At 46.3% G+C, this 15,436-nt stretch overlaps 1 long non-coding RNA gene across 2 annotated transcripts; it reads left to right on the forward strand.

Moving 5' to 3' along the window:
• The first annotated feature begins 3,472 nt into the window (after positions 1-3,472).
• LOC120962698 (uncharacterized) lies at positions 3,473-9,015 on the forward strand. 2 transcript variants are annotated; one of them, XR_005753447.2, is made up of 2 exons: positions 3,473-4,418; positions 5,384-9,015. It is a non-coding gene; the product is annotated as an uncharacterized lncRNA (long non-coding RNA). The 2 variants fall into 2 exon arrangements; XR_005753446.2 differs by having other exon boundaries at positions 8,594-9,015.
• Positions 9,016-15,436: the final 6,421 nt, after the last annotated feature.

Consider the following 15,436-nt stretch of genomic DNA (forward strand, 5'->3'; position numbering starts at 1 on the left):
CCATGTCATAGGCAACAAGTGGCGATTTTCTAGCTTCGAATTCCACTCCTTGCTCTCAGCATTTCATGTAGTTTTGGGCCTAAGCACCGGGCTAAAGGCCAGGCTAGGTCCACCCTAGGGTCAAACACTTTGGTCCCTTCTCTTTTTTTTGAAAAGTCCAAAGGCAATATATTTACTCCACAAACCCTTACGAAAACACCCTTACAAAAATTGAAAATTGCATACAAATCCTTGAAGGTACCCAAGTCCTCTTCCTCCTACATCAACGGGGGGCACACCATGAGCAAAACTGACTTTCCTCTCTGGGTTTCTCAACAAATCAAACTTATTTAAACCCAGGAGTTTGTAGAAGCAGTGCCCGGGAAGTCATCAATGTAGACCGGAAGAAGCCGGCGGTCGCGATCTGTGTAGGAAATTGGCTCCTCATAGAAGAAAACGACGGAGAGAGAACACCCCAGTTGCAGCCAGACGGAATCGGGGAACACAAACCTTCCAAGCACTCTGACGAGGTCGAGGCTGGTCAATCTTCATCGGTCGGAACTAGAGCAGAAGGACCAAGACGTACAACCATGTTGTTCGCTTCGCAAGACAACGTGACCTAGACAAACCTGCAAAATATGAGGGCGCGCCATCTTCCGCACATCTCTCGAGGGTACGAGTAAGCACCACTGGATCGAGGGAGAGGCGGTAGAACTTATTCCATGCCAACGGGGCACGGTCATCACGCCACCTCCGAACAGAAACTTATCTAATGCTCCAAGAGGAGAAAACTATGGCTCCCACCGGTAGATTCGGGTCTCCTCACACACTCCCACTAACAGAGCCGATGGCGGCAGATGAGGCCGGCGATCTACCAGCGGAGGAGGATGAGGACCAACCTAGATCTCATATGGCAGGGGCTGCGTGTGTCCCTTGTCATGTTGGCCATACGCTTGCGTATCGCTGCCCACGGAAAAAATTCGACCACACCATTAGTCCCGCGTGTTGCCACGGAACAACAAGCAAAGTATGTGTGCATCAGTTATTCTATTTTGTCAATCATGCGCGCCATATGTTTAGTATTTCACAAGCACGAACATATTTCTTTTGCTCACTAACTCTCAGCCACCATACCCCAAAAAAAGAAAAAGAAAACTCTGTGGTGTTAGGAAAATTATCATTTATGCGGGCTCCTAAAATTTCTCATTCCCTTTCTACCATCTTCTTGTTCTGCCACACGATCCTACCCGCTAGCGTTGATGCACGACGCTCATTGGAAAAAGGCACTCGCGGCGTCTTTTTTAAAGCACTTCTAGTAATTGCTATCGAGTCACTAAAATATGTTTGTCCCCGTTGCGACACGTGGACCATTAGTTATTACTACCTCCGTCCTGGTTTATTGATCCTCATTGTATTCTGTTCTAAACTTTAACCATAAATTTAACTAACAAAATATTCATGCATGTCACCAAAAATTATATCATTAAAAACTATGTTCAAATACGAATCCAATAATATAATTTTTGTCCACATGCATTAATATTTTGTTACTTCAAATTTTAGTCAAATTTTGACACAAATTACAAAGGGGGCCGATAAAGCAGAACGGAGGTAATAGTAGCGGCTTAATTAGTAGATCAAAGCGATGAACTGACGAAAGCAACCATGCATGCATGTCCCGTACTCAAGTCCCAACCTAGCGCAGTTATCAGTGATAGTAGTGTCAGTGTGTACCGCCTGGCCCTGAGACTACTCAGGGTGGGAGTAATATAAGTACTCCCTCCGTTTCAAAATATAGTGCTTCCTCTATCCCCGTGCTTCAACTTTGACCAAAAATTTAACAAACAAGACCGATTGCGGCGGGAGCAAAAGTTATACCAGTAAATTCGTATTCAAAAGAAGTTTTCAATTATATAACTTTTTCTTCCGCCGCAATCAGTCTCTTTGGCTAAATTTATGGTCAAAGTTAGACCTCGGGAAGCGTGGGCGCACTATATTTTGGAATGGAGGGAGTAGTAACATCACACATATCTAGATAAAATAGATGATGTGTCAAGCAATAAATGAAAAAAGAGAGAAAAATTGTAACATAGCTAGTTAGAGCATGATTAATAGTATAGCCAACAGTCGGCTATATGAATTTGCCATGTCACTTATAGCCAACCTTATAGCCTATTTATACAATAGTTAGCCATATTAGTATACTACATCATTAATATATGGCCCACATGTTTCTCTCACAAAGGGTCTTGGAGCTTGTGCTATAGCCGGCTGTAAGTTTGTAGCCCGCTTTTCTTCTTTTTTCTTTTCTCTCTCATCCAACTCAGCAAAAATATACAGTATTATTTAAAGTCTTAGACTAGCCACAATGGGTAGTAACATAGACTAGTAACATGCCCATGTTACTAGTTTATGTTACTACCTCTATAGTGGAGAGTAACATATGTGTGGTAGCATGGAGCACTTCATTTATTAGGCTATAGACACATCTTGCCTTGATATGTGTGATGTTACTCATACTAGTAGTAACTAGCTATGTTACCATTTTCATCTCTTTCTTCATTTATTGCATGCTACATCATCTATTTAACCTAGATATGTGTAATGGTACTACCTATGTTACTCCCATTGTGGGTAGTCTTACAGCTCGCCTACATCACCCTATTATACTTGCTCTTATTAGTAGTATGAGTAACATCACACATATCAAGGCAAAATAAGTCTATAGCTTAATAAATAAAGTGTTGCATGTTACCACATACTCCCTCTGTCCCAAAATATCTGTCTCAACCTTAGTACAAATTTATACTAAAGTTAGTACAAAGTTGAGACACTTATTTTAGGACGGAGGGAGTCTACCCACTATAGAGGTAGTAACATAGAAGTCCTCATTCCCATGCGGTAGGATCGTACCTAGCCATGTCGTCCTTGCCTTGCCTCCTTGGGCTCCGGCCTCTGGCTGCAGGAGAGCGAGCCTAGTCCCATGCAGCTAAACCTATGTCAGCAGTAGTAGCAGATCAAATCAACAGGTCGCCATGCATCGTCAGCCATCGCTGCCTCTCGCAGCTCGTCGTAGCGAGGTTCAAGGCCCGGATCAGCAGCCATGCAGACGTACGGAGCCTCAAAATGCGCGTCTCGATGGCAGCGGCAGCTCAAGAAAAATGAAAGCGATAAAGCGAGCCAAGAGAGATGGTGCGGCTCCCCCTTGTGTCTGCGTGCAAAAGAAGTGGCGTGGCCAACCATGAAATCACCCAGCAGTGACGACGTTGCCCGGTTATCAAGATGCATGGGTCTGGCGGCACTCTGGCTAGCTACTCCATGCACCCTGCTCTGGTTTCTGCGTGACAAGAACGTCACCTACACGTACGTTCTCCTGGCCTCCGTAGCCCTGCACTGCACTTCCACAGTGGAATCCCGGAGTATGATTGATCGTTGATGGTTGTTACTAGCAGTACTCAAATGTAAGTGTGTGCAGAGGCTTGGGTCAGTCACATTAAAGCTATATTGTGGTGGGAGTGGGAACAATTATGAAAGACAAGGAGTTGTTTGTAAATATGGAAACAAGTGCGGCCTTTTTCTTGCAAAACTGCAACAGTTTGCTTTGTATGCGTCAAATTCAGATCCGACGGCAATTGGTGATAGATGGCAGGCACACCATCATCACCAACTCAGATTTTTATAGGAGTAGAGATATGACCCACCGTACACTGTTCACAATGATCTTGGATTCATGCTGCAGCTGGCTGTAAATTTACATCCTGCTTCCCTTCTTTCTCATACAACTCATAAAAAATATGATATTTTGATCCTTACAGCTTGATGGCTGCAGCTTATTAGAGTTGCTCACTAGTCGTTTGAGTCCTTTGAAAGCATGCAAACATACGGTCCATTATTAAAGAGATCATCGGGAAGAATGAAAGCTACTTGGATGAAGTAGAATCTGTGCATGCCAAGAATCTTTGAGCTTTACTCTGTGTGAATGAGAAGTAAGTTGGACTGCTCCTTTTAACACCATTAACCCCTCCTCCAAAGAAGAAAAAGGAAAAGAACAAAACCTCATCAAGAGAGGAGAACAAAGCAGCACTTTGACCAAAGCAACCACGGTGCCATGGAGTGTGCACCATGCATCTTCCTCTACCCCTCTGTATCTACTACTACTACTAATACATGAATGAATACTTGTAACTATATAACTGCCCTCCACCATCATGAGCACCACCATATGCATGCATGGCTCTTAGCCATGGAACCTTCCATTCCACCTCAATGTTTGTGTGCTCGCTCGCCGAGCCTCTCAACATTGATCCACGGTTTACGTGATGCCTTACACTCTCCTTGCCGGTGCGTCTCCCCATCTGGCTCTCCTGAAAAAGCAAGCAAACACATCATGGTCTTGGTTAGCCACATACACAAGAGGCAAAACAAGCCGGTGAATCGAGGTAAGTCTGCATGGACATGATGCAGGGGACCAGCCAGAGGGTCCTTCCATTTTTTTATCTAAAAAACTGAGTATGTGCATGCTATGCGATTCTGCATTATTAGCATTTGCAGTTATATTTATGTCTACTTTGTAGTATGGAGAGTTTTTACAGTACAATTAGGTGTAATTGTGTTAGAGGTATTGTGCTAGAGAAGTAATTAAAACACGAGCACAATTGAAGTAAGCAAGAAGCCAAGAACTACCAGAGATGAGATGAGTAAACAATACCTATTGTGAATCGGATCGGGCCCGTTCGGCACCTTCCTCTTGCTGTTCTTGTACGGATCCTCCAATGCAGCTCGCTCCGAAGGTGGTGCCATTGCAGCGGCAGCGACGGGAGGAGCCGCGGCTAGGGTGGCAGCCTGTGCCGCGGCAGCAGCCGGACCAGGAGCACCCGTGCCATCAGCTGCTCCAGTCCTGATGCCGTTCGCCATCGTCGTCGCGGACAAGAGCACGGCGCACACGAGCAAGGCCAGGCCACTGATCCGGCATCTACCACCAGCAATGCCGCCCATGGCTCGCTCTGGCTCACTGACTGGACTTCTCTTGCTTCTGCCGGCTGCTAGATCAGGTGACTGACCAGTGATCGCTGATCAGTTCACCACAGCCTGAATTTTCTCGTGCCTAGCTAGCTAGCTCGCTTGGCACAAGCGCTACGACGTCTCCTCCTCCTCCTGATGCTGAAGAGGAGGTGATGGAGTTGGAGCTCCTCTGTTCGGAGCAGTGAGCAGAGGAGAGTGACAAGTGGCCGGCGATTGGGATTTGGAAGAAGAGAGAGCGAGTGTGTGAGTGTGTGTGATACTATGGTCCTAGCTAGCTGCCGATAATAGTATGGTCTTCTATCTATCTATATATATGGGAAATCTGTTCTTGTGTCTCTATCTGGTGTAGTTTTAGCTTTGATCCCCTGACGTTGATGTACAGGTAACAGCAGATAGAGATGTGGCGAGGCTCTGGTTTCCCTTTGTTTGCTTGGCTCGAAAAAAGCAGCAGAGAAATCAGCAACACACAGAGACACAGACACAGAAGGTCTAGTCGTGATCAGCCTACGTATAAATAGCAGAATTTAGCTGCGCGCCCGAGGAAGACAGGGAGGTTCCAAAATGGGTAGAGTAGATTATCTAGCCATGCATGCAGGGCCCTACTACTCCACTTAGCATGCACTATCAGATTGATTGATACTCTACTATGGTTGCTTTGGTAAGGAATGATTCTCCTTCGAGTGAGTGAGTATGGTTCCAATGATTCAACCGCATATGGGTTTGGTCGATCGACGGCGACATGTGATGTGAGCCAAGCTCGTGGTATCAGCGATCGAGCAGGGGAGCCGGCCGGAGGTGGTGGTCATGAGGTAGGCCATTCCCTTTGCTTCTTCCCCGGCCGGCGGCTTTGGGTTTGGGTTTCCGTTCCTGGTGTAATTCGGGATGGAAAGCGACCATGTGATACTCCCGGGGCCCTACGGTTTCTGCCGCTTTGAGAAGTGAGTTGGGTTTCCCGATCGAAGAGGACCCATCGCTGTCGCCGGCTGCCTCCTGGTTGGGTTGGGTTGGGACTCTCGGCCAATGGCCATGGCGCATCGCTGTCCCGGCCCTGGAATCATAGCATAGCTGCCTCCTGGCCTGCTCTCTCGGTTCCGGCGACCGAGCTTTTCCGGCTTTTGAGACAGGCCGGCCAGATCTCAGGTTGGAGCCATGCCTGCCGTCGTCGCCCGCCATGGATATCGATCGCTATCTCCTGGAATATCCTGCCGCGCCGCAGAGACAGGATGGAGGAATGTTTTTTGTTTGTAGGGGATCTTTTGACCGGACGGCCCCTTCCCTTGGACCGTGGAGCTCTTGGGGCTGTGGCGTGTGCGCGCCGCGTGCTGCAATGAGTGGTGCCACCGGGCTGCCACGCCGTCGCCGGACCAGCCGAGGTAGTACCACGCTGTGGATTTGTGATTGGAGTAGCTAGTATGCAACTGCATGAGCGGGCGAGACGGTCGAGATATTTGTGATTGGAAGAAGGCGTTGTTGACGATGCGTCGCGCCGGGTTTATCAAGCTCGGGGACACGTCGTGGACGAAGACACGCATCGGTGTTGCCAGCACCAATCATGCATAGACGGACGAAGACGAAGTTGACGAAGCGCCGACCAGGCTTGACAGGCCGAGGACACATCATGGATGAAGGCACGCATCGGTATTGCCAGCATCGGGCATGCGTAGACGAGGGACCTGCACGAGCTGTACGCCATGTCGAGGAGTCGGAGGGCCAGCAGAGAAGAAGACTCGACGACCGTTGTGGCGCCAATCGGTATGGGGGCCGATGTCACCAACGGTGGTCGGAGTAGACAAAGTGGTCGGGGAAGATGACGGCGACGGGTTAGTGTTGGACGGGCGGTTGCTACGGGGGTAGCGGCGGCGGCTAGGTTAGGAGCGCGGCGGCGATGCTCGAAGTAGGCGAGGAACCCGACAGCGTGATGAACACCGGCACAGATGGTGGCGTTCCCGCGCCAAGGGAGGCGGCGCGGCGCATACCACGGGAAGTCGACGCGCGGGGATGACGGTGGACCGCGGACGCGGCTCCATGACCCGAAGGGGCGACATGGCGGCAGCAGGTGGGTTGGGGAGACGGCGGGAAGACCTTGGGCAGGTCGCGGTGCTACGGCCCGAAGGGGCGACGCAGCGGCGGAGCCCGAGTCGGTGCAACCGCGGGGACGGCCTCGGGGCGGCGGCGGGGACCGCATGTCGCGGCACTATGGCCTGAAGGGCGACACAGCGGCGACGCGCAAGCGGTGCAGCCGCAGGGAGAACCACGGGGCGGCGGTGCTGCGGCCCGACGAGGCGACGCATCGGCAGCCCATTGCTCGTCGGTGGAGGGGCGCGCTGAACTCGGGGACGATCTTCACGGGACCTGCGGAGGCGCGTGCAACCGACGGGTCAGGTCGGTCGCGCGGCGTAGATGAGGTGGATCGCAGTGGTGAGCGGGTGATCAAGCTGATCGCGCGCGAGGTCGGGGATGCCGCTTGGTGGGGGTGGGGTGGCGGCAGAGTCCAAGATGAAGCCGACGACGATGGTCGGCGGGGCGGCCGTACTGGCGCGGCGTAGATCGACGGGCAGGCCGGCGCGCAAACGGCGGTTGTGATGGGCCGCTGCATGGCGCGAGGCCGCTGGGTCGGGGCGATGGAGGAATCTTGGTCAGAGTAGGGCGGCGACAGCTGGCGTAGACCGATGGGCGAGCCGACGCGTGAACGGCGGATGTGATGGGCCGCCGCATGGTGCGAGGCCGCCGGGTCGAGGTGACCGGCAGGCAGACGCGCGGACGACGGCCGTTAGGGTCCGCCTGTCGCACAGGTCGCTGGGTCGATGAAGAGGTCGGCCGGTCGCGCCAGTGTTGGAGTAGAGGCGCACGGGTGTCGACGGCGGCGGCGGGTGACGCAAACCGATTTTAGATCGGAAAACCAAAAAGAAACCTCCGATCAAGATGACTGGCGGGAGAGAGAAAAACTAGAAGCAATGGCTCAGGAAAAAGACTCTCTAGGGCAGCCGGTCAACACGACCGACGGACGAATCCTAGGTACGGGCGGTGCGGCCCCCGACAGGCGGTCATGGAGGCCGACCGGCCCGGAGGCGGCGCCCGGTGGCAAGTGTTGGATCGGTTAGGCTGATACCATGTTAGAAGGGATAGAGAGATATTGGTGAAATCGATGATTGTATTGCTTGAGCCTCGTGGATATATATATAGGAGTACAATGTCTAATTTGGAGTACATGGCAAGGCAGGACCAAATCCTAGTCTATCTTATAATACTCAACATCCTTCGCAGTTACAACGTTAGTGACGCAGACGATAAAACTGGAAAAGAATCCGAACGCAAACCGACTGACACAATCTAGAGGTTGCGCGTAGCTAACAAAAGGTTGTGTTTTCTTATAACTAACTAAAGATAGCCTGTCGTGTCGCAATTGATAAAATAGTAAGACATGTTTTTTTACCAACATGACGAGTCTATTAAACATTTATTTTTTAAGTGTAAATTTGCTTGTGTGGTATGGCTCATAGTTCAAGTAGCTTCAAAATTTCATCCATCACATAGCACACGTAATATGTTTGGCAAATTTTTTAGAGGTAATATGTTTGACAATTGATTGCAGGGTATCAACAAACAATTGTCTGTGTATATTCTTGTGGGGGGCAGCTGCATTATATTGGTCATTGTGGCTTAGCATAAATGATGTGGTTTTAAATGGTAAATGTGTTTTATCATATGTGCAAGTTATTCATGCATGTGTGTGATGGTTCTGTACATGGTTCATTCTGTAGAGGCCGGAGGACAGAGATCTTTATATGATGACGTCTACCCAATTCGAGCATTCGGATAGGGAGGTTCTTACCCTTTATGGATGGTGGTGTAATCTTCGAATAGGATTTACCGCACCTTGGACCATACTTTTTATTATTGCTATAAAATGATTTTTTTTTGTGTTTGATATATTGGCTGTGTGCATCGTGCAATGCAGATGCCGAGCATCCTTTTAATGTGGCTGTCTCACCGTGATATACCAATGCAATGAAATGTCCTTTATCAAAAAAACAAGTTATATGTGTGTGTTTTTTTCTTCTTCTTTTTGCAAGTCGTCACCTACAGAGTGAGAGGACCCGGCAACAAGAAAAAAAAAATGCTTGCAAACAGCCGAGTGATAACCCAACATGTGTCGGCCGTCTCCGTGGTTGTTGGATCCAAATTTGACACGCGGCCCACAGTGCAACTTCCTAAAGAAATGTTTTTCCTAAAAACACCTATAATTTTATTCATACTTATAACAATTACAGGTACATTGATTTGGATCTATAATCCAAAGAAAGACAAAGTAACTTCTATGACTAAGAATTACAATCAAATTTCATGAAAACACCTTCTTCGCGATATCAATCTCTACAAGAAAAAAAAATACTCCAAGGACTTTAGTAAAGAGGCTGCAATTTTACTGGAGCAACGATGTTGTCACTTTTTCACCCACACGAACATTACCAATAATGGTTTTTGAAAGCGCCATGAATCGACCATCCAAAAAGATGGGAAGCCTTGATCCATGAACGTACTTGGGCTGGGGATGATCCCCTAGAAATGCAGGTCGTCGGATCACAAATATCTTCACCAAGATGTCGATGAAAGATTTCAACTCCAGAAAGAATCAAACTAACAGGAAAAAAAAGTTTGACACATCAACGTAAACTTATCAGATCTGAATAGTCGGGTCTACGAGGACAGAAAACTCTCGAATCTCATGGCACCGCCGAAAGAACGAGAGTAAATTTATTCTCACGGAAAACGATGATCACTAGACGATAACGAAAAACTTAGAGCTCTTGAAGACGCGAGGTCCCCCACCTCTCAGCTCCAAGATGGCAACCGGAGGCGGGGGGACAAAAAATCCCCTGACGGCGGCGGCGGCTGCCCTAGACCAAACCCTCGGGAGTTACGTATGATTTGTACGTTTAACAAATGTTTTCACGAGTGTAACACCATGTTGCAACAAAGTGGTGGAGCCTGTGATCGAAGCAAAGCCTTGGCCCAACTTTTTCCGTGAATATGAAAAAACTTTGGCACTTGCAACTACCCAAAAACACATCATGACATTTGAAAATATATCACATACGAGAACAAACAAAATAAATCTTACTCAATAATTCAAGAATTTCCAACAAAAGAGATAAAACATGACAGAACTAGAAATAATAATACATGATACAAAATAGTACCAAATCAGCTGTAGATCCTTCCATTGCGGACAATAATGAAAAATATCTCTTCATCTTCTATTTCTACAACATGAGTGAAAATTGATATAAAAATGCATTCAGTTTCAAATCAACGATACATATATGACTGATGAATAATGACTGAACATACACATACACATTAACACTTGTACACTCTCATACATGGTTTTTTAATTCAATTTCAAATAAAATTTCTTCATTGCAATTTGCAAAAGAGAGAATAAAAGTTCTTAGAAATTACCCAGCCATCCGGCAGATTGCAGATGAGACGAGTAGCAATAACTAGCCAGCAGAGGCGGGTAGATGCCGTCAGGCCGGACCATTGGAGTAGAGCCGGCGCGGCGCCGCCCGGCTAGCTAGAGCACGAGGGGGTGACCGGGAGGAAGGAAGAGACGCGAGAGTCTGGGGCGTCTGGGGAACGGAGTGGTGACGGGCCGACAGACGGTGAGACGGGGAACACATCAGGGGATGTCGTCGGGCGGCGGCGGCGAATTGGCAGCAGGCAAGACCGCGTCCATGGTTAGGTCTTGTGAGTGTGTGTGTGCATTCTAGGGAAACCTGTTAGAGCATCTCTAGCAGACCCCGTATATCGTGGACCCTTAAGATCGTTATACGGGTCAAGAAAAAACGTGTTTTAAGGGCCATTTTTAGCTGCGGCAGAACAGATCCCATATAATCAACCCGTAAAAAAGAATATTCTCTGAATATACCGAACATGCCCACAGATAGTCGTCCTCCTCCTCAGGCCAATCCGGCGGACAAGCGGACGAGGAAAACGCGGCGCGGGCGGAGGGCAAGGCGGCTGGGGCGGCGGCCGGATCGAACAACCGGCGCATCGAGCTAGCTAGGTAGCTTCGTTCGAATCGATTTAGCTAGATAGCTAGCTCTATTTGAGAGCCGCGGAGCCATGGGCGAGCGCGGCGGCCGGGGTGGACAGCTGGCGGGCGAGCGGCCGGCGTCCAGGGACTAGCGGCGGGCGAGTGCGGCTGTTGGGGCGGGCGGTCGGCGTCGGGGACGAGCGGACGGGAGCGAGCCGTGAAGATCCGATGGCAGTTAGACTCCCGCCAATGGTTGATGGAGTCCTGGATTAGGGGGTCCTCGGGTGTCCGGTCTATTCGATATGGGCCGGACTGATTGGCCGTGAAGATAAAGCAGAAGATTATCCCCCGTGTCCGGGTAGGACTCCTATATGCGTGTGATACGTCCCCAACGTATCTATAATTTTTTTATTGATCCATGCTATATTATATTCTGTTTTGGATGTTTAACGGGCTTTATGATACACTTTTATATTACTTTTGGACTAACCTATTAACCGGAGGCCCATCCCAAATTGCTGTTTTTTGCCTATTTCCGTGTTTCACAGAAAAAGAATATCAAACGGAGTCCAAACGGAATGAAACCTTCGGAAACGTGATTTTCGGAACAAACGTGATCCAGAGGACTTGAAGTCCATGTAAAGAAAGCAACCAGGAGTGCACGAGGCAGGGGGCGCGCCTACCCACCAGGCACGCCCTCCACCCTCATGGGGCCCACGTTGCTCCACCGACGTACTTCTTCCTCCTATATATACCTACGTACCCCCAAACCAGCAGAGGCATCCACGAAAACCTAATTCCACCGCCGCAACCTTCTGTACCCGTGAGATCCCATCTTGGGGCCTTTTCCGGCGTCCTGCCGGAGGGGGCATTGATCACGGAGGGCTTCTACATCAACACCATAGCCTCTCCGATGATGTGTGAGTAGTTTACCTTAGACCTTCGGGTCCATAGTTATTAGCTAGATGGCTTCTTCTCTCTCTTTGGCTCTCAATACAAAGTTCTCCTCGATTCTCTTGGAGATCTATTCGATGTAATCTTCTTTTGCGGTGTGTTTGTCGAGACCGATGAATTGCGGGTTTATGATCAAGTTTATCTATGAACAATATTTGAATCTCCTCTGAATTCTTTTATGTATGATTGGTTATCTTTGCAAGTCTCTTCGAATTATCAGTTTGGTTTGGCCTACTAGATTGATCTTTCTTGCAATGGGAGAAGTGCTTAGCTTTGGGTTCAATCTTGCGGTGTCCTTTCCCAGTGACAGTAGGGGCAGCAAGGCACGTATTCTATTGTTGCCATCGAGGATAACAAGATGGGGTTTATATCATATTGCATGAGTTTATCCCTCTACATCATGTCATCTTGCTTAAAGCGTTACTCTATTCTTATGAACTTAATACTCTAGATGCATGCTGGATAGCGGTCGATGTGTGGAGTAATAGTAGTAGATGCAGGCAGGAGTCTGTCTACTTGTCGCGGACGTGATGCCTATATACATGATCATACCTAGATATTCTCATAACTATGCTCAATTCTATTAATTGCTCGACAGTAATTTGTTCACCCACCGTAATACTTATGCTCTTGAGAGAAGTCACTAGTGAAACCTATGGCCCTCGGGTCTATTTTCCATCATATTAATCTTCCAATACTTAGCTATTTCTGTTGCCGTTTATTTTACTTTGCATCTTTATTTCTCTTTACTATAAAAATACCAAAAATATTACCTTATCATATCTATCAGATCTCACTCTCGTAAGTGACCGTGAAGGGATTGACAACCCTTTATCGCGTTGGTTGCGAGGTTCTTATTTGTTTGTGTAGGTGCGTGGGACTCGAGCATGGTCTCCTATTGGATTGATACCTTGATTCTCAAAAGCTGAGGGAAATACTTATGCTACTTTACTGCATCACCCTTTCCTCTTCAAGGGAAAACCAACGCAGTGATCAAGAGGTAGCAAGAAGGATTTCTGGCGCCGTTGCCGGGGAGTCTACGCACAAGTCAAGACATACCAAGTACCCATCACAAACCCTTATCCCTCGCATTACATTATTTGCCATTTGCCTCTCGTTTTCCTCTCCCCCACTTCACCCTTGCCGTTTTATTTGCCCTCTCTTTTCCGTTCGCCTCTTTTCCGCTTGCTTCTTGTTTGCTCATGTGTTGGATTGCTTGGTTGTCACGATGGCTCAAGACAATACTAAATTGTGTGACTTCACCAATACCAACAACAATGATTTTCTTAGCACTCCGATTGCTCCTCTTACCGATGCTGAATCTTGTGAAATTAATGCTGCTTTGTTGAATCTTGTCATGAAAGATCAATTCACCGGCCTTCCTAGTGAAGATGCCGCTACCCATCTAAATAGCTTCGTTGATTTCTGTGATATGCAAAAGAAGAAAGATATGGACAATGATATTGTTAAATTGAAGTTATTTCCTTTTTCGCTTAGAGATCGCGCTAAAGCTTGGTTTTCATCTTTGCCTAAAAATAGTATTGATTCATGGAATGAGTGCAAAGATGCTTTTATCTCTAAGTATTTTCCTCCCGCTAAAATCATCTCCCTTAGAAACGATATCATGAATTTTAAGCAACTTGATCATGAACATGTTGCACAAGCTTGGGAGAGGATGAAATTAATGATACGTAATTGCCCTACACATGGTTTGAATCTCTGGATAATTATACAATTTTTTTATGCCGGATTGAATTTTGCTTCTAGAAATCTTTTAGATTCGGCCGCGGGAGGCACTTTTATGGAAATCACTTTGGGAGAAGCTACTAAACTCCTCGATAATATTATGGTTAATTATTCTCAATGGCACACCGAAAGATCTACTAATAAAAAAGTGCATGCGATAGAAGAAATTAATGTTTTGAGTGAAAAGATGGATGAACTTATGAAATTATTTGCTACTAAAAGTGTTTCTTCTGATCCTAATGATATGCCTTTGTCTACTTTGATTGAGAATAATAACGAATCTATGGATGTGAATTTTGTTGGTAGGAATAATTTTGGTAACAACGCGTATAGAGGAAACTTTAATCCTAGGCCGTATCCTAGTAACTCCTCTAATAATTATGGTAATTCCTACAACAATTCTTATGGAAATTTTAATAAGATGCCCTCTGAATTTGAGACTAGTGTTAAGGAGTTTATGAATTCACAAAAGAATTTCAATGCTTTGCTTGAAGAAAAATTGCTCAAGGTTGATGAATTGGCTAGGAACGTTGATAGAATTTCTCTTGATGTTGATTCTTTGAAACTTAGATCTATTCTGCCTAAGCATGATATCAATGAGTCTCTCAAAGCCATGAGAATTTCCATTGATGAGTGCAAAAAAAGAACCGCTAGGATGCGTGCTAAGAAAGATTGCTTTGTGAAAGCGTGTTCTTCTAGTTTCTATGAAAATAAAGATGAAGATCTAAAAGTTATTGATGTGTCTCCTATTAAATCTTTGTTTTGCAGTATGAATCTTGATAATGATGGGACTGAATATGAGCCACCTTTACCTAGAAGGCGTCCCAAAAATTCGGAGTTTTTAGATGTTGATGCAAAAATTGTTGAAAGTGGGATTGAAGAGATCAAAACTTTAGATATTAATGAACCCACTATCTTGGATTTCAAAGAATTTAATTATGATAATTGCTCTTTGATATATTGTATTTCCTTGTTGCAATCCGTGCTAAATTCTCCTCATGCTTATAGCCAAAATAAAGCTTTTACTAAACATATCGTTGATGCTTTGATGCAATCTTATGAAGAGAAACTTGAATTGGAAGTTTCTATCCCTAGAAAACTTTATGATGAGTGGGAACCTACTATTAAAATTAAAATTAAAGATCATGAATGCTATGCTTTGTGTGATTTGGGTGCTAGTGTTTCCACGATTCCAAAAACTTTATGCGATTTGCTAGGTTTCCGTGATTTTGATGATTGTTCTTTAAACTTGCACCTTGCGGACTCCACTATTAAGAAACCTATGGGAAGAATTAATGATGTTATTATTTTTGCAAATAGGAACTATGTGCCCGTAGATTTCATTGTTCTTGATATAGATTGCAATCCTTCATGTCCTATTATTTTTGGTAGACCTTTCCTTAGAACGATTGGTGCAATTATTGATATGAAGGAAGAGAATACTAGATTCCAATTTCGGTTAAGGAAAGGCATGGAACACTTTCCTAGAAAGAAAATAAAATTACCTTATGAATCTATTATGAGAGCCACTTATGGATTGCCTACCAAAGATGGCAATACCTAGATCTATCCTTGCTTTTATGCCTAGCTAGGGGCGTTAAACGATAGCGCTTGTTGGGAGGGAACCCAATTTTATTTTAGTTTTTTTTTGCTTTTTGCTTCTGTTTAGGAATAAATATTTGATCTATCCTCTGG

Source organism: Aegilops tauschii, chromosome 4 (assembly GCF_002575655.3).
Source record: "Aegilops tauschii subsp. strangulata cultivar AL8/78 chromosome 4, Aet v6.0, whole genome shotgun sequence".
Lineage (NCBI taxonomy): Eukaryota > Viridiplantae > Streptophyta > Magnoliopsida > Poales > Poaceae > Aegilops > Aegilops tauschii.